Below are 19281 nucleotides of genomic sequence, written 5' to 3' on the forward strand. Positions count from 1 at the left end.
TGGAGTCATTTACCCAGGACAGTAAGTTTGGAAGTCATTCTTAAAGAGCACGAGTGAGAAACAGATACAACACCAAGATAAATAGAATAGAGGAAGGGCTCCTGCAACTGTGGGGGGGAAGGCTGGCTTAAATGGGCAAGGTCTCTTCCAGCCATAAAATCTGTGATTCATTCATCCTAATTTGTCACTGAGGCAGGGGACATCTCTTTGGCAAAAGGCAAACACTGTACTTTTATTCACCAGAGGAATGCAGAAGAAAGGAGTGGCAAGAAAGATTATATATAAAAAAAATAGTTTAAATATCCTGCAGCTCAGTGACAGGGTGCATAACATCTATATCTTGTGAACACATAAATAATACTACTAATAATTAATACTAGTCTGCATCTTGAGGTCTTGGTGACATTAGCAAAAAAGTATTCCACCCCCTGCCTCCACACTAGGCTGGTAGCGGACCATCTTGACCATGCCTTGGATCCACACACAGCAGCTCTTCCAGGAGTTTTACAAACATTGATTGTAAGTTGCTTACAACATCTGGGACAAAGTCTTCAGCTCTGGTCTGGCTGAACCAGTGCAGTCTATAATGGCTTCAAACCAGTGCCGACAGAAAACCACAGGAGTTGCAGCTGCATCAATTCAGCCAGTCTTTCTTATTCTGTCGCACAATATAGTCTCTTCCATTTTGCAGATTACCCAGAATGCCCTGCTCCTAGAAATAGTGCTGTGAATTTTAGGAGCTTTACAAATTTCCTGAAAGAATCGTGCAATTGCGATTACAAGGGATCCTGTGCATGGGTGGATTAAAATGGTTTTGTCAAAATGTGAAGCTGTGTAGACATACTAAGCCACTGCAAGGACAAGCATTGCAACAAACCATGTCCTGCAAAGTGGGACATTGATTGCCCAGTGTACACTCACTTCTGCAATAGTTTCCTTATGAGGTGCTCAATCCATTAGCGTCATCACTTTAAAAATAATTAATCTTTACAACAAGCCTGAGAGGTTCAGGTGTATATGAGGTTTATATTTCAGCCACCTCTGGGACGGAACACAGCAGCTGTGTAACAGCACACATCAGCACTACAAACGTCATATGCTTCAGTGCAGGAGAGTGTAATTCAGGAAGGCTTCTGGACTCTCACTCTCCAGGCCACTGGACTTTGGGAGAAAGCAAATACTAGTAAAGTTTTACATTCAGGATCGGTAGGATCAGGGCCGTCCTTACCCATACGCAAAGCACACAGCTCCGTAGGGCGCCCTGCGCAGATGCGTGCTGCTCCAGCCCCCTCCCCGCTCTGCCCCAGGCCCCACCTCTTCCTGCCCCAGCCCCGCCCCCACTCCCCTGAAGATTCCAGCCAGGCCCGACCCTGCACTCACCGCCTGGTAAGTGGAGCGACTCGGCCCCAGCCTGCTCCGCTCCCCTGGCTCTGCGGCGCGGCTGGGAACCAGCGGAGCAGAGCAGGCTGGGGCTGGGTCATTCCTCTTCCCGCAGAAGCAGAGCAGCCTGGGGCCCCAGGCCTCCGCGGGCAGGAGTGGGGCTGGCCCCAGGCCTCCATGGGGGACGGGGGCTGGCCACTTCCTGCGGGACCCGGCCCCACCCTGCTCTGCTCCCCTGGCTCCCAGGCTTGGGGGGAGGGGAAACCGCCCCCCAGCAGTCGCCGGCGGCGCTGCTGGGAGCCAGTGGAGCAGAGCAGGTTGGGGCCGAGTCACTCCACTTCCCGCAGGAAGTGGGCAGCCCTCGTCCCCCACGGAGGCCTGGGCCCAGCCCCCCTCCCCCCGCCCCCGCGAAGGCCTGGGGCTGCACAGGGCACCAAAATAGCTAGGGATGGCCCTGGGTAGGGCATCACCCTTGTTCACCATAGCAATGTGTATGATGCATAACAGGGTGGAAGCAAAGACTCTGTGGGTAGCAGAGATAAAAGACCACATCCATAGGTAAAATGAGTGGTGGTGTAAGTCAGGGTACATTCGTGTGTATCTTAAACACTAAGGGTTTGATTTTCATTTATATTAAGCCCCCCGTGTACTGACAGAGCACTGTAAAGGAGCTTTAGTGTTAGTAAGACTCAGATCAGACTTCCCAAGGGAGCAGGGAAAACAAGTAACAGGCAAGTGTAAGAATGAGTAAGGAAGTCCCTGACACTCACACTAATTTACCAAAATATAATTTAAACTACTAATTATGCCACCTCTGAACATGGCTCAAAGAAAAGAGAACAAAGTCCTGGAGAAGCTATTGCACTCCATGAGTTCCATTCCTCATTTGTTTTAGGAAGAAATGAGCAAATACTACAATAGATTCTCAGTGAATATACTTTTTGATTGGCTGGTAATCAGAGGCAGGTAGTGCAGCTCTGCTCCCTGCCCCATGTCAGGCAGGGCCTAGTAGGCATAGTCAGGCCCCAGAGAAACACTAATATCCATTTTATACCTAGACTCTTGAGGCTGACAGCTAAAGGTCAATTCTACATTCCCATTCCCAGAGATCATTATCTGGGTCAGATGCTGGCAAGGTCTGCAGGAGAAAGCTGACAGGAATTCCATCCTCAGGCTGTAGAACAGCCATGGGATTGCGCTATGTAAGCTACACCACTCTAAGAACTAGAGCAGTCTGTGTCCTTAGCCCCCCATTCAGTTGTGGAGAAGCACTGGAAGACCTGCGCATCACCAGATTCTCTTTGCCTATCCCCATTCAGGTCCCATACCTGCATATGGCTATACAGGGATCACTCTTGCATATGGCTATATAGGGGTCACTTGTCCATGAACCCCTTCTCAAGGCTAACCCCGATGAGAGGGTGCGGGCAGCAGAGTCTATTGCATCAAGGGAGGCTTGAAGAGAGGATCGTGCCACCGTCTTCCCTCCATCAACAATGGCCGTGATTCAGCCCTGGAGTCTAGTGGAATAAGCTCCTTGAACTTCAACAACTCGTGGGCCTCCATGAAGTTGTATCTGCTGGGGACAGCTTGTTGGTTAGCTATCCTCAGCTGCAGGCCCCCTGTTGAGTAGACCTTTCTACCAAAAAGGTCTCATCTTTTAGACTCCTTTGACCACAGTCACTACTAGGGAGCAGGGCTGCAGGTGTGAGAACAAATACTCATATCCCTTGGATGGGACAAAGAACTTGCGCTCCATGCCCCTCGCCGTAGGCGGGATCGATGCCGGGATCTGCCACAGGGTTTTGAATTGCTCTGTATAGTTTTTATTGGGGCAGAGCTACCCTGGAGGGACACTCCAGCGTCAGGATATCAACCATGGGGTCCTCTGGTTTGATAACCTCCTCTGCCTGCATGTTGCGGGTGATTCTGTGCAAGCGGTCCTGGTGTGCATGGTGGTCTATCTGGGGAGGTCCTGAGGGCGAAGTCCCTGCAACTGCCTTGTCTGGGGACGAGGATGAGGAGGCTAGAGGTGGTACCGGGTCCTCCTGACCATCCAGCTCTCTAGCGTTCTCCTGGTCAGTGCCTGTGGGCTCTGCGCTGACCGTTGTTGCAGCAGCAGAAGTCTGGCTGACAGTCAGGGCTGTAGTTGTGGTTGTGTCGATGGTGTCCTGGACAGGCTGAGGGCCCTGTGCTGGCGTTGATTCTGATCCCCAAGGCGCCGGACGATCTTTATGTGGCCGCGGTGCTCGGGTCTCAGAGGCTACTGACCGTGTGCCCTGGAGAACGAGCCCTGGGCCTGGTGATAAGCCCAGGGAGTCCAAAAGGGCTATTGAGGCTGTGGCTGCCAATGTGGAGGCCATGCTGCCAGTGCCTCAACTTTGTGCTGATGCGACCTGCGCCTGCTGTGGCATGAATAAAATGTGTCCCCGTCTGAATCAGACGACACTGATCTAGATCGTGATGACCATGGCAGTGCAGAGCAGTACTGAGCTGGGGACCGGTGCTGATGCTTCCACACAGGGGATCGGTGCCGAGAGGCCGATAATGGGGACCGATGCCATTCCACCAGTGCCAGAGACTGGTGCCACGAAGCTGCTGACGGGGACCAGTGCCACGAGGCTGGTGCCGGAGACAGGTGCCGTTCTGCTGGTGCCGGAGACCGGGGTCCTGAGCTGGGGTATAGTGTCTTGGGAATGGTGAAGCCGAGCAGTGCCGAGGTGAATGGTGCTGTGCTGGGGAAGGTGATTGCCACATCATGGCCAGCTTGCCCCTAAATGGCGCCGGGCACAGCGGTACTGGGAGCTTGTCCCTGATAGCTAGAGGTTGAAGGGCCATCATTGCTATCAAGTCCCTGGCGGCTTTGAAAGCGTCCGGGATGGAGGGGGACTACCACTCCTCCACCTGGCACTGTCTGTCCGGGGGGGTCGCTGGGCACCGGACTCAATGGTCCCCTCCGGGGAACCGAAGTCAATGGTGCCGACACCTGGTCTTTGGGCACTGAGTGCTCCTTCGTGGGATGCACTGCTGTTGTGCTTGGCACTGCCTTCGGCACCACGGAATGACCGCTGTCTGTCTTCTTGTGCCGTTTGTGCGGCACCAGTGTGTGCAAGCGGTGCCTGATCGTCTGCACCACTTGCGGTGCCAGGGAGTGCTGGTGCCGAGGGTCTCTTGAATCAGAGTCTTTCCTCGGCACCATGTTGCTCACCCTGTGCTCCGTGGCAGGCGGTGGACAGAGAGCAGACTCCATCACAAATTATTTCAGACAGAAATCCCTCTCTTTCTTCTTTCTTCGTTCGTGGAAAGACCTGCAGATTTTGCACCTGTCTGTTTGGTGCTCTTCCCCCAGACACTTCAGGCACATGTCGTGGGGTTGCCCATTGGCATGGGCTTACCGCAGGTCCCACACGGTTTAAACCCTTGACCCTGAAGCATGCCCTGGAGCTGAGGGGAGGTAAGGGATATGGGATGACCCCGCACCCTAACCCAAACTACTATATATGCTAAACTAAACTAACTAACTGAAATCTAGACTAGAAAACTACAAGCTAAAGAAGAAAACTAAGGGAAGCACTTGCAAGGCAAGTGAACGCAGTTCCAACATCCGTCATTGACGGTAAGAAGGAACTGAATGGGGGGGGTCAGGTCGGCAGTTATATATGGAGCACCATAAAGACAGCACTCCAGGGGGCTCCACAGCCGACCTGACGGGAGTTGCTAAGGGAAAACTTTCCTATGTCTGTGCACGCATCTCATGCACGCCTGATTGGAATCGACATGAACAATCACTCAAAGAACTCTTGTTATAAAAACAAACATACCTTTTGCCAAATAGTGCATTTATGTATCTCTTCTCCAGTTAGAACACACCCAGAAATCACTGGGAACATCATCATCCAATATTTTTAGTCCTAGCCCACTGAGACACTGGTCAGCAATCATTGCTCCAGCTGATCACACTGCAGGTAGGATAATCACGAAGAAGTGCTAATAAAGATGTTAAGTGGAAAGTACCAATATGATCACTGGCAAGAGGGGAGAGTGACACTAGTACAAATTACAATAAAAGGGAAAAATGACAAATCCTTCCCAGTGTAGGATGTTACCTATCAATTTACTATTTGTGTTAGGAGGTAAAAGGCCAAATAAGCCACTTCACAGATGTAATGAAGAAATGTAATGGCAATAAGCAGAACAGGTATCTCAATGGAACAGCTAACTTATTTCAATAACCCCACAATGTGACCAGCATTAAAGGATTACCACACAGGAACACCACTGTTTTCAGTCCAAGTTACAAGCAGGCAGTACATTTTTAATTATATAAGGCCAATCAGTAATGTGCGCTACAGAACTAGGAGTCATGTCTAGTCCTGGCTCTGCCACTGATCTGCTGTGTGACTTTAAACAAGGCACGTCACCTTGGTTTCTTTTCCCACCTCTTATCCGTCTTGTCTATTGATTGTCAGTCTTTTGGAACAGGGAGTGTCTCTTATTATAGCATCTCTTATAGCATTAATGGCTATTAGCGAAGGAATGGTGTCCCTAGCCTCTGTTTGTCAGAGGGTGGAGATGGATGGCAGGAGAGAGATCACTTGATCATTACCTGTTAGGTTCACTCCCCCTGAGGCACCTGGCATTGGCCACTGTCGGTAGACAGGATACTGGGCTGGATGGACCTTTGGTCTGACCCAGTATGGCCATTCTTATGTTCTTATTATATACTTATACAGAGCCTGCCTCAATGATGTCTTGATCTCAATGGGTTTCCAGGTGCTAATGTAATATAAATAGATAATTTTGTATCACACACTCACATTATATATATACACATATATGGCCAGTATTGAAATCAGCATCTAATTGAACAAGCACTAATATGTTACCAGTATATCTAGATTACAGCTGCTATGGTGCTGCAGCTGTAGTCCCATAGTATAGATGCTTCCTACATTGTTGGAAGGTGATTTTCCAGCCACATAGTTAATTCACCTCTTTGAGAGGTCAATGGAATAATCCTTCCGCCAACCTAGCCACGTCATCACCAGTGGTCAGGTTGATCTAACTACAGTGCTCGGCACAAAATTTTTGACAAACCTGAGTGCCATGGCTAGGGTGATCTAATTTTTAAGTGTAGACAGGCCTATATATTAGTCTGCAGCATGGGAAGGCATGTGTACAGTTTGGTTCTATGCCAACTCTTTCCACAAGCTTTATTTCCGGAAACAGTAACCAATATACAGAAAAGTATAGTGCATAATTTATAGCATATTTCTTTTTACTGTTTAAACCAGTCACATGAGCTGTTCCCTAAATGGTTTATCTTCTGTAAACTCAAGTGCAACTTACTACTATGTGTCCTGTTGCTCTTGTACATTCCACAGCCCCATAAACATATATATTGGTGACCCTTGCTACATACAGGGAAGAGCTCCTGCCAATAAGAGTTGTGGTGTTATTTTGATGGAATAAGTGGGCCCAGAGAGTCAAAGAAGTTATCACGACCTTGTCACTGTGCAACATTACACAGTTCAACATGATTCAGGGTTTTAAATACAGAGGCCTTGACCTGCTTAGTCCCATGGCAAATGCACTAGAAAATTCATGCCAAAGTTTGAAAATGTATTGATTAAGATACACAAGGATAAAAGAATAAAAAACAAAACAATTTCAGTTTCAAAATGCTTTTGAATGGTGATGCAAAGCCATCAAAACTTATCAAAATCCCTTTTTCAGAGGGAGGATATCAGTTAGAGTCTCTTATTCTGTCAAACAGTCCTTCTTAGTGGGGTAGAAAGGGTTAGTTTTGTTGAATTTTGAGTTGACCACTGTGAACGGTCATTACTTTTCCTGCTTTTGACCCTCGCTTGACTCACAGTGGAACACTCCAGAATACCATTCCAACACTGTTTTTTGGTACTTCTGCTTGTCCCAGGCCGGGCAGCTCCTTTCCCCTCCCTGGCTGCAGAGCATTCCCTGAACTAGGAGTGCTCAGTGGTGGGTCAGTGTGGAAGGACCTGGGGATACTGCAGCTAGAACCAAGCAGAGGGCTGTGAGGGCTAGAGCTGCTGGGAGCCTGGGGCAGAGCTGGGCAATGTCAGGAGCTGGGTAGTGAGGCCATCTGGACAGTGGAACCGCCCTAGAGGAGCAGAAGCCAGGCACAGATAGGGAGGTAGGGATGGGATGGGCTCTGTGTCAGGCTGGGTTGTAGGTGGCCAGCCTAGTGGCTGGAACCAGATGTCAGGAATTGGAATCGTGGGTCAATCTAGTCAGGAACCAAGGACCAGAGTCAGAAGCCAGAAATCAGAAGCAGGGGACAAAGCCAAGTCAGAAACCAGCCATTGGAGCCAGGAGAGAAAGCCAAGGTCAGGAACCAAGGATCGGAAGCAGAAGACAAGCTGCATCAGAAACTAGGTATTGGAACCAGGAAGTAGAGACAAGGTCAGGAACTAGGCATCAGAAGCAATGCAAGGAAGCAGGATCTGTAGCAGCAGCTAGCTGAGGTTCCACCTAGGTGCACAGACAAGCTTCCTGTAGCCTCCCTGGGCTTAAATAGTGTCTGGGCCAATCAGGAAAGGCCTATCATTTGGGCCATCTGGGGGGTGGCACATCCTGCAGTGTGTGGGGTCCTTAAGACTCACAACCTGCCAAGAGTTTCTGCTACCAGGCCTTGTTAGATGGTAGTAGTTGCGGCCTAGGGAAGCTGCAGGCCTAGAGTCTAGATCTGCTGCTCCTTGTCCTTTGCTGAGCCTCTCACTGCCCTGCATTCTACTACTTTTTTCCTTTGAGATCCCAGCACAGCTTTTGACAAACCAGAGAGGCAAAAAGGGAGAAGAGATAGGATAGTAAAGATGGTGGAAAGATGGGTTTTGCCATTGCTCTTGGGCAGCTGGTGCGTCATGGATGGTTGGGGTAGGCTGGCAGATTGGCCATGACAGCTGCTGTTCTGGACCCTGGCTTACTTCCTAGGCTGGGACACTATCAGGCTGGTCTGGTTAGGTCCCTCTCCTTCACTGGTCGTTCTCAGTCTGGACTGAGATGGATGGCCATCTCATCCCACTACGTTGGTGACCTGTTGTGCAGTTGGTCTCAGTATGAGGTGAAAAGACAAAAGAGAGCTGGACAGGAGGAACAGTGAGTGATGGAAAGGAACACACGAGGGAAGGGAAGACAGAGAAGCCTCTCACATATATGGGACTAGGGTTCTTGCTGGTCTAACAGTGATGGTCAGGCATCCTCATAAGCGTGCTGGGCTAGACATCCCACTGGCCAAGGTTCAACAATATAGGACAAAGTCTCTGGGGCAAAGTAGAGGCCGATTGGTTCTTTTTCCAGGGAATCCTCCAGGAGTTCAGTCCCCAACCCAAAGTCTCTCTAAGGACCCCAAAAGGTTGTTGTTGGTGGGTAGAATAGCCCATCCCCTCATTATTTTTTCCACCAGTTAGGCCTAGTTTTTGACAGACCAATTTTGGTCCATTAATTCCTGATCAATTCTTTTCTTGTGGCACCTTAGAGACTAAAAAATTTATTAGAGCATAAGCTTTCGTGGGCTACAGCCCACTTCATCGGATGCACAGAATGGAACGTATAGTAAGAAGATATATATATACACATACAGAGGAGATGGAAATTGCCATACAAACTGTAAGAGGCTAATTAATTAAGATGAGCTCTTATCAGCAGGAGAAAAAAAACTTTTGTAGTGATAATCAAGATGGCCCATTTAGACAGTTGACAAGAAGGTGTGAGGATACTTAAGGAAATAGATTCAATATGTGTAATGACCCAGCCACTCCCAGTCTCTATTCAAACCCAAGTTAATGGTATCTAGTTTGCATATTAATTCAAGCTCATCAGTTTCTTGTTGGAGTCTGTTTCTGAAGCTTTTCTGTTGCAAAACTGCCAGCCTTAAATCTTTTACTGAGTGGCCAGAGAGGTTGAAGTGTTCTCCTACCGGTTTTTATGTGATATATGCCATCATGGGCCAGCAATGCCTCTCTGCCATGTACATTGGCCAAACCTGACAGTCTCTACGCAAAAGAATAAAAGGACACAAATCTGACATCAGGAATCGTAACATTCAAAAACCGGTAGGAGAACACTTCAACCTCTCTGGCCACTCAGTAAAAGATTTAAGGGTGGCAATTTTGCAACAGAAAAGCTTCAGAAACAGATTCCAACGAGAAACTGATGAGCTTGAATTAATATGCAAACTAGATACCATTAACTTGGGTTTGAATAGAGACTGGGAGTGGCTGGGTCATTACACATATTGAATCTATTTCCTTAAGTTAAGTATCCTCACACCTTCTTGTCAACTGTCTAAATGGGCCATCTTGATTATCACTACAAAAGTTTTTTTCTCCTGATGATAATAGCTCATCTTAATTAATTAGCCTCTTACAGTTTGTATGGCAACTTCCACCTTCTCTGTATGTGTATATGTAAGCAGGGAATAGTCCCGCTATTGTGGGGAACTTTCCTGGCTTCTGTACTATCCTGGTGAAGTGGCCTAGTGAAAGGATCTGAGTCCTCGCTCCCATTTCCTTTACCCAGTGGCCTCCCTGCCCTTGAGGGCTCCCCTTCCACTCTCCTGTCTGGCAGAGTCCTCGTAACCCCAACAAGGCTGGGCCCAGGATTCCTGGGGGGCTCAACCCCCAACCCTGCTGTGGTCACCTAGGATAGGGGCTAGGGTGTCCCCACTCCGGGGTACTCTCTCTGCACTGGGCACTTCTCTGACCCACTGACCATTACATACTATTTAAAGCAAATGAAAGTTATTTAATCAACAATTAATTTTAAAAAGAATAAGGAAAAATGGGAAAGGTTAAAGGAAACACATCACCCCGCTCTGTGGCAGGGAACATCACAAACAGTGTCTCTGGAATGTCAGGACAGTTCACAGTCTGTTCCTTATAAGTCCCAGGCCTTCTTCTCAGGCCCTGGCTGTGCTGTAGGGACGCTGTGGGTTGGACACTTGCTCTGGTGGTGGCCACACCTCTCAGGCTCTAAGTGGTAGGACCCTTCTTCCCAGTGTCGCCCCCGCCCTGTCGGGGTTACGATCCAAGCCTGGCCTGCAGAGCCTCTTGGCTGAGGTGTCTCCCTGTGCTGGGCCCACTGCCCAGGGTCCCCCTCGCTCTCCCCAGCTGCTCACCGCACCCAGCTCTGGACTGCTCCAGCCCCAGCTCCACCACTGTCTCCGCACTGCTGCTGCTGCTCTGCCTCCAGCTCCCTGGGCTGCTTCTTTGGCTCCTCTGCCTCTGGTTGCTACAGCTCTGCAGGCTGCTTCTGTGACTCTGCTTCCAGCACTGACCTGCTTCGTGGGCTGCTTTTCTGGTCCTCAGGATCTGGCACAGCTCTGCTCCCCAGCTTAGCTTGGGCCCCTGCTTTCTCCTTAGCTTGACCCCACTCTGTCTGACCCAGGCAATTCCAGCTCACACGGAGGACGGGACCTCCCTGGCCTCCTGACTCCCTCATTAGCCTGCTCGCCCTGTCATTCAGGCTGACCTAGAGCATTGGCCTCTCCCCATTGTTCCCGGGGGGCTGTCCGTCTCAGGGTCCTGATTCCCCATTGACCCTTCCCCCTTTTAGTACTGAGAGCTAGCAACTGAAACACCCCCACTGAATGTTAGTAAGGGGGCAACAGTCCCCTTACATATATATCTTCTTACTATATGTTCCAATCTATGCATCTGATGAAGGGGGCTGTAGCCCACGAAAGCTTATGCTCGAATAAATTTGTTAGTCTCCAAGGTGCCACAAGTACTCCTGTCTTTTTGCAGATACAGACTAACACAGCTGCTACTCTGAAAAAAATTCTTTTCTTGTTTGCTAATCACGATCTCACCAGTCCTTGGCTTCTGTCATCAGACTTTTTGTTCAGACTATTCCAGTTTTCCTTTCTCCCTTTTAAATACCTTTTTCTATCATAATCTGGAGCATGAGAGCACAGTGAGATTGTAACATTTTATGAATTTCCACTCACTCTCCAACAGTTGAAGTAGGCACAAATCCTCCAATGGTGCATGAGAGACATTCCTCCTCACTTCCCCCTCTTAGTTGTGTTGTGCTGGAGGGTGTTAGTAGTCACTAACAAGTGAGTCTTTGATCTATGGGCAATCAGAGACCTCATTGGGTGTGCCTGCCTCTTTTCATTCAGGATAAATGGAAGAAGCAATTAAGCTCCTTTATGGACTAAGATAGCTGAAACAATAGAAACCATCACCCAAGGCATTAGACTACATGGGAAAGCCTGAGCAAGAATTAACTCAAAGAATAAGAAAGGTTTCGCTGGAGACTGATTGTAAATGCCTGGCACTAATTGGTTGCTGTGTGGGTCTGTGTGTGCCAGAAGCAGCAAGCAAGGAGAAAGTGACCAGAAAGCCAAGAGAAGGCCCAAGAAGCACTGGTATTATGACCATGAGAGGGAGCAGAGACACAACTCTTCAGTGCACAGGACTGGGTGGAAAACAAGGCTTGGATTTCCGAACAAGGAACCTACCTCCTGTTTCTTTCTGTGTTCAGGGAAACAGGACTTTGTGTACATTGTTTGTAAACACAGAGTTGCACCAAAGAAAAACCTTACTCCTTTTACAAATTTCTCCCCTGAATGCAAACAAGCTGGCAACAACTTAGGTCAAATTGTGTAATCAGTTCTACCATTCTGGGAACATGCTAGTACATACAGCAGTTATTCCCTGACTCATTCCTTTATTCCTGACCATGCTTCCTCTTGACCATATTCAGCAGAGTGCCTCTATAGCAGGTGAGAGGGGAAAGAGATGGCTATATGGTGGAGAAGAATTTAACACACAGCCATCTTCCCCTCCACCACATACCCACAACCTCCCTTTCTGGAGCTAGAGACCTTCCGTTTCCCTTCTACTAGCTGTATGTTGAGAACGTCATATGCCTTTAGTGAACAAGTTCCATTAAGGAAAAAAAACTTCATAGATCACTGGGAACTTAATACAAATAGGTGAAAAGAAAATGAAAGAGTTTATAAAGGAATATTTTAGATTTCTGAAGCTGTACTGAGTTGACATCTCTGTAATAGTTGGCTTTGTTTTCTGGGCATTTCGACACTCACCTAGTGTTCTTTTCCCAATAAAGAAAAAAGAAGAAGCACCAAGTGCTCTTGTTCAATGGTTTCTTGCTAACCACACAAACAAGTTTAGATCACTGGCAAATTTCCAAGGGTAAGATTGGGAAATGGTCTCCATTTGTTTGTTTTCTTTGTATCTTTGGTGCATAACAGTTTTGATTTGTACAAATACAGCCTGAACAAATAGATGTGTTTGGCTGTAGGTGGTATTCCAAATCTTGATGAGTGCTAAATTATTAGAACTATTTGATGCTGCAGTTTGGTTGATTGTGAGTTCTCACAATACATTTCATTAACACAGCTGATGAATTATTCCTGGTTCATAGCACCAAAGAATTAACACCACCCTTCCCACCAAGTACACAAATTCAAATAGCTGGATGATCAGTGCTGACTGCTTCCAAGTTTCTCAAGTGTATGGCAAAAAAATTGAACTCTAATTTTTCCTGAGTAGTACATAAGGCTATTAGGCTAATTATGTGTTCTCCTAAAGATATCACTGTAATGTTTTTCCTAAGATGACTTCTTGAGCCCATTTCAAGGCCTGATTTCTGCTATGCAGAAGACATTTCAGAAAGAGTTTTCAGTGTAAGTTGCTCATCTTGAATCTAGCATTGATTTTGTTAGTGACTGAGTTTGTAAGGAACGAGTTTTCACCTGTAGCTCTGCCTTGTGTAAGGCTCTTAACTGAACAGAGATCTAATATGGTTAAGCTGCAGAGTGACCTTTTTAAAAAAAAATAAAATAAAACAAAGAAAAAAGAATTTGAAATACAACTTGACTTGAGAGACTGTAAATGTAACATGACTTACTTACACATAGGCTATAGCAGAAAACAGAAAAAGTCGCATGGAATTGGGAATCTGTCACACACACATTACAAGTTAGAGCAAATTCTTCTGCTAACATTGAGACAGAGAAGCCACTGATGAACTAGAGACTTGAGAAGAGGGGCCCAGATAATTAATTAAATTAAGATTTATCTTAATCGAATTGGAAATTCAACAAAGACTTGAACTGCATATCAACACAGAGGTTAGCACTATAAGGACTTTCTCCAGTACTTTATGAAAATATATCTATTAAAGGCAGTTTGATTTATAGATGGAAACAACCCCTACTTGTGCATCTCAACTGAAACTGATGTTTTAAGACTCTGGTTAATACACAACAATATTACAGAAATATTAGGTGCTTTAGCTGGGGTCTGGATGGCTACGAGTATTGGTAATGGGATAACAAGCTTTTAAGTCGAGGTCACGCATTGAAATCCAGCTCTGGCCACTAGTCACTAACAGTTATCATCATGTGATGGCTGTTTGGTGACCTCTATGAACCGAGTTGATGATTTCAATTCAATTCTCAGAGGACAGTTGTATGCATAATTAGGGTTGGCGCCCTTGCTGTTGGCAGTGTCAGAAGAACAGAACATGGAAACTGAACTAAGATCTTACCCCAGAGGTGGTCCATCCAGTCCAAGTCAGGTGAGACAGATTGCTGGGAAATTTGCTATACTGTTGCCTGAGCTATATATAAAAGATCTCTTTGTCCCGTGCTGTTCATCTGGCACCCTGTATCAATGAAAACAGTATGCCTATGTCCTTAATAAGAGAGTGTGTTGGAGGTGGCAAATATACAGTGTGATGACGAGCCGTGTCAGATTTGGTGTCTGCAGGATGGCAGTGTGAAAAGAGAGTTTTAGTTTGGAATTTGAATTTGATTTTGAGAATGGAAGTCTGGCTGTGAAGATGTGTAAGGACTGGGAAATAAAATTATTCGCTGGGTCAATGGCTGTTGCATTTCCTGAATGTGTGCCTTCGACTTGTGGCTAACTGTCACTGCATATTGATTTTATCCTTTGTTCATTTTCTCCATAAGCTATTGTTGTTGCTATATGATAGGTTCAGGTGAGGTTAAGTGTTTGACATTTTCTCCATAAAATCTTCAAGTGCATTCAATTTGTATATGCTTTGTACACAAATATTGTATCTGGTAGCAGAGGTGCCAACTTCCTTATTTACCTGGGAGTGCTCAACCCCCGCTTCACCCCAGGCCCCGCCCCCACTCCACCCGTTCCCCAACGCCCCACCCCACCCCACCTCTTCCTGCCCTGTTCCGCCCCCTCAGCGCACCCCACCCTTTCTGCGCCTCTTCCTGCCCCTGCTTCTCCCCCTACCACCTCCTGCACACCACTGAGCAGCTGATCACGGCGGGCGGGAGGCGCTGGGGGAGATGGGAAGGAGCTGATCAGCGGGGCTGCCGGTGGGTGCTGAGATGGGTGCTCTAGCCCCAGAGCACCCATGGAGTCAGCGCCTATGCAGCAGGGAGTTGGTAGGGGAACCCAGGCCCGCCCACTCCACTGGATTCCAGCTCAGGGCCCTCAAACTAGACAAGAAGGACCAGGGTTTGCCGACTCTGACAGTGACCTCCTTCCCCCAGGCCTCTGCAGGCTCTCCAGCTTGTTGGTCTGTTTCTGGGGTGTTGTCCCTGGGCGGCTCCCTAGAGGTCTGCCAACAGGAGTTCCTTCCTCAAGCATGCTCACGCCTCTAGTAGCACCTCACCCCTCTGCTTCCGAGCCCTTTTGTCCTCCTGCTGTGAGGCTGCCAATCAGCTGTGGCTGACAGTGCCTGTATTAACCCTTTGGTTGCTGGGCCACCCCATGACAGGCATTTTTTGCCGAAAAGATTTTGTCCAAAAATTCCTAACCGGTTTTAGTTTTTAATCTGTCTGTCACAGGCAATGAGACTGAGGAACTTGGAATTATCCCAAGGATAATGGAGGAGGTGGTGCTGGAATTCTCCATGGTTGTTTCTTCCAAAGCGTTCAGAGAAGATGCAGCTGCAAGTCTTGACTCACTAGTTCTTTCACATCCTTTCTTTGACACGGATTATTAGAAACCATGAATCAAGAGTAGTGTGGGGAAAGGCCTGAGTTATGCTTTAAAATAGTTGTAGTAGAACAGCAGCATGTGAGATAGAGTTGCACAATAACCACAACTCTGGGCAGTAAGAGCTGATCCTGCAACAGGCTCAAGTTTGGAAAAAAGGAACTAAAGTAACATCTGCTTTAGTAGTAACAAATCTGATTATATACTAGAGGAAGCTGAGCTGTGGAACAAGTTCTTCCATATATTATGTTCCCCTAGGGAGCCAGTAAAAATCTGCATAGAAATTTGCATGCAGATATCCAGCATTAAATCCTGGTGGCAGTAGGGCATAGACATGTGTCTTGTGAGAGAGTTGCATGATACAGCCAGTTCTCTTAATGGATGTCTTGCAAGGTTTAAAGCCATAACTCCTTCCCAGTCCTGCAAGGCTTCAGGGAGAATTTCTTGGAAACTGGCAGTTCAGTCTTGGTTTTTGAGAACTATCTCCCATGTTGGTTGTTTTATGGAGGGGAAACATTTTATCTTCTTCTTCACATGATGGTTAACAAAAAAGAGAATAACCAAGCGCGGAATGGAGCTAGCTGTTACAAACTCTGACCTTGTGGTCTAGGACAATGTCTGTCAACTGCTTCTGGTTGGTGACCCCTTATTTGAAGTAAAAAATGTTCACGATCCTCTTACATTTACTATAAAAGTAGAAGTCAAGAATATAGCAATGATAACAATAAGCCTATATATGAGTGTTTCGAGTGGTTGACAGAGAATACTTGGCCTTTAAGAATAAAGGTGTGCGGGCAGTGGAGAAGCAAGATTTTCTTTGCTTGAGATTATATTAAAATGTTCAATACCTTGCGACCTCTCTGATCACCTTTTGGGACCCCCTCTGGGAGATCTTGACCCACTGGTTGAGAAACACCAGTCTAGGAAGTCAGTGAGGTCTTGTTTTCCATGGTAAATGTATTTTGAGAAAATAAGGAGGCAGATTTATTAATTGGAAAGAGGCCACTGTAAGAAACCCTAATTGTGTTCCAGAGCTGTGAGAGCCCCTCACAATTCCAAACATGTAATAAACTGTATCAACTGCCTTCTTGGTTGAACCACATGTGTCTCAAATGAAAGATGGGTTAGGTCCTATCCCCCCAATACTCCACAAAGGGGGCATGCAATTGCCTTAACCCTGAAAATGGGGATTTACCTGGTGTTGGGGAATCCCTGGGTGGTGACATAACCAGCTCTATTCCACTCTCTCTCCATTTCTTTGGCAGAGAGGACATGTGTGCCCAGGAGGTGCTGGCATGGGTGGAATACAGCAGTGTTCCCATGATCCTTGAGTAACGTAATGGCCTATTAGCGCCATTAGTTGCTGGCATAGCTATCGGAATCTTGAGGCAGTTCTGATTTACATTGGTCAGCCCTTGGGAATACCAGGGATGTTTTCCCTTCTGCTCCCTTTTAGGGCTTTGTGCTGAGTGCAGTGTGGCCCTATGATTCAGAAATAGTAAGCTTGATTGAACTTCTCCACTGAGATAGCACAATCTTAGTACTTCCAATGAATAGCGCTCTCACTTGCAAAAGAATGAAGTATATCTGGGACAAAGACCTTAGAGACAGTGATAAAGGATTATATAGCTTTCTAAGCTCCTGTGATATGTAATTCCTCATGTGTATTGAAAAATAGCGACACTGAAGATGGAAAAAAGCCTCTGTGAATGAGGACATACCTGGAGAACTGTGGAAAGACATTAGAAACTTTTCTTTTTTCAAGAGAGTCTGAAACTGCAAACTATGAATACATTAAAAAGAAAAGGAGTACTTGTGGCACCTTAGAGACTAACTCCTTTTCTTTTTGCGAACACGGCTGTAACTCTGAAACCTATGAATACATTATACACTAGGACTTTTAAAATGTTCAGCTACTACCCAGTAAGGGCACCAGACACAGAACACCATAAATGTTTGTCAGAGTTCCATGGACAGAGCAGAACTGGCCCTTAATTGGGTCCATGAAGAAATTTTAACAGTGGGAAACTTTGTCTGTAGAAGTATGTATTTTTAGTGTGACTTTTAAGATTTTGTTAGTGTGATTTTAAGATATTTTTAATAGTCTTCCCCTTATTTATATGGGGCTCATCTACAAAACACAGATCCAATTCTCTGTAATTTTTCAATTGTAGCAAAATCCTCTTGTACCTCAAAGTTTTCCCTCTTCATGCCTTTCAACATACACTTCCAAAATAAGGCCGCTTTTAGCATATAAGAAATCAAATTATGTTCCAGATGAGCCAAAGCTTCAGCAATAGCAGGTGTGTTGCATCGTAAAGTCACCTCCTGGAACTGGCATCAGAAGGGATGAATGACTAATTTAGGACCTGGTCCTTCAAGTTGCCTGTTTGAAAAGTCTGTTTCAGTGTGGTTGAAATGAGGTTACTACAAAACTAACTTAGAACATGGCTTGACTTCCCTCCATACAAGGCTGGACAAATCATGTAATAAACCAGATTTGTTCCCACTGCATTTGAAACATATTTAACTACTGGGGTCTGCCCATGCCAGAGGAACTTGCAGGATTGAGAACACTTTTGATTATTTTCCTCAAATCTCTCTGTTTTCCTTTACTTTTGCTCGTAAGTGCAAGAGGCAGAGCAGTTTGATTTTGTGGATGGGCCATTCAAGATTAAGATCTAAATCTTGTTCTGATCTAGGAAACCTGGTGCAGTAGAAAGTCTAGTTCAAGGGCTACATGTCCAGTATAAAGGGTATCCTTCCAGTGCAGGGGAGAATGGATCAGTGTGGGCCATTGTAGTACATTGCAATATGCCTGTCACAGGGTGCACCACTCACCACTGGACTGGCTCCTCCTCCTGGTACTCTGAGAATTACTTGAGGCTGATGACCTGTCTACAATTTGCATACCATCACTCTGTCACTGCTATCCACCTGTCGCCCTGCTTGCAGTCTTAGGCACCACAGTGTCCTTTTTGTGTCTCAGCCCATGTCACTGTCCATATTCCCCCTTGCAGGAGAAGTTTAGCTCCTCAACAGTCCTAGGCAGTCTTCCCAACCACTACCTCTGTACCATTTGCCCAGGGGCTGGTAAGGGAACCTTTCCAGGTTCCAGCCCAGGGACCCTCAGCTCAGCAGTCTGGGCCTTCTCTCTCTGACCTCACTGCTCTATCCCTGGGCTGCTTCCTACCACTAGTTCCCCTTTTCTTGCTGGTCCTACCAGTTCCCTAAAGCCTCCTCCCTCTTCCCAAGGAGTGACTGCAGTCTCCACTCAGTCCTTCCTTTCTCCTGAGAGTTGCTGCCTTTTCCCAGCAGCCCCTTCTCCTTTCAGCTCCTGGACTTTATAGGCTGCGCCCATTCCTGCCCAGCCGAGTCTCCTTAATTAGTTGCCTAATGGGTTAATTGGCCTATCTGGTCTGTATTAAACCCTGCAAGGTGAGTGTTGAGTAATCACCCCAACAAAATGCATACTGCTGCTCCTCTGAGCATATCTATATTCAGGTTAGCGCAAAGCATAAGACAATCAATATCAAGGTTACAACATTTCGGAAATGACTTGTCTACTATGAAGGCACAATTAGAATGCTCCAGTGTTGTGGGAGCAGTAAGGTTGGAGTTGCAGGACTCTTCTATAGCAATAAAAAACAAGTATAGTTGATAAATTGCAACCTTTAGTTTGGACTTTTTCCACAGACAATGCTGAGCCTTCATATGAGCAAAAGATATCACGCCAGAGCCATCACATCTTCCAAAACTATGGAAGATGGGAAATCCCTATAGACCTGTGTTCAGCCTTAAGGAAAAGAAACAAAGTACAAAGGGGCATCGGTCTGTAGTTCCTAAGGCTCCCACCTTTGCTGGCTATTCAACCATCTGTGATGCGGTGTGCTCTCCACACTTGCCCTGA

This window comes from Chelonia mydas, chromosome 5 (genome assembly GCF_015237465.2).
Source record: "Chelonia mydas isolate rCheMyd1 chromosome 5, rCheMyd1.pri.v2, whole genome shotgun sequence".
Classification (NCBI taxonomy): Eukaryota; Metazoa; Chordata; order Testudines; family Cheloniidae; genus Chelonia; species Chelonia mydas.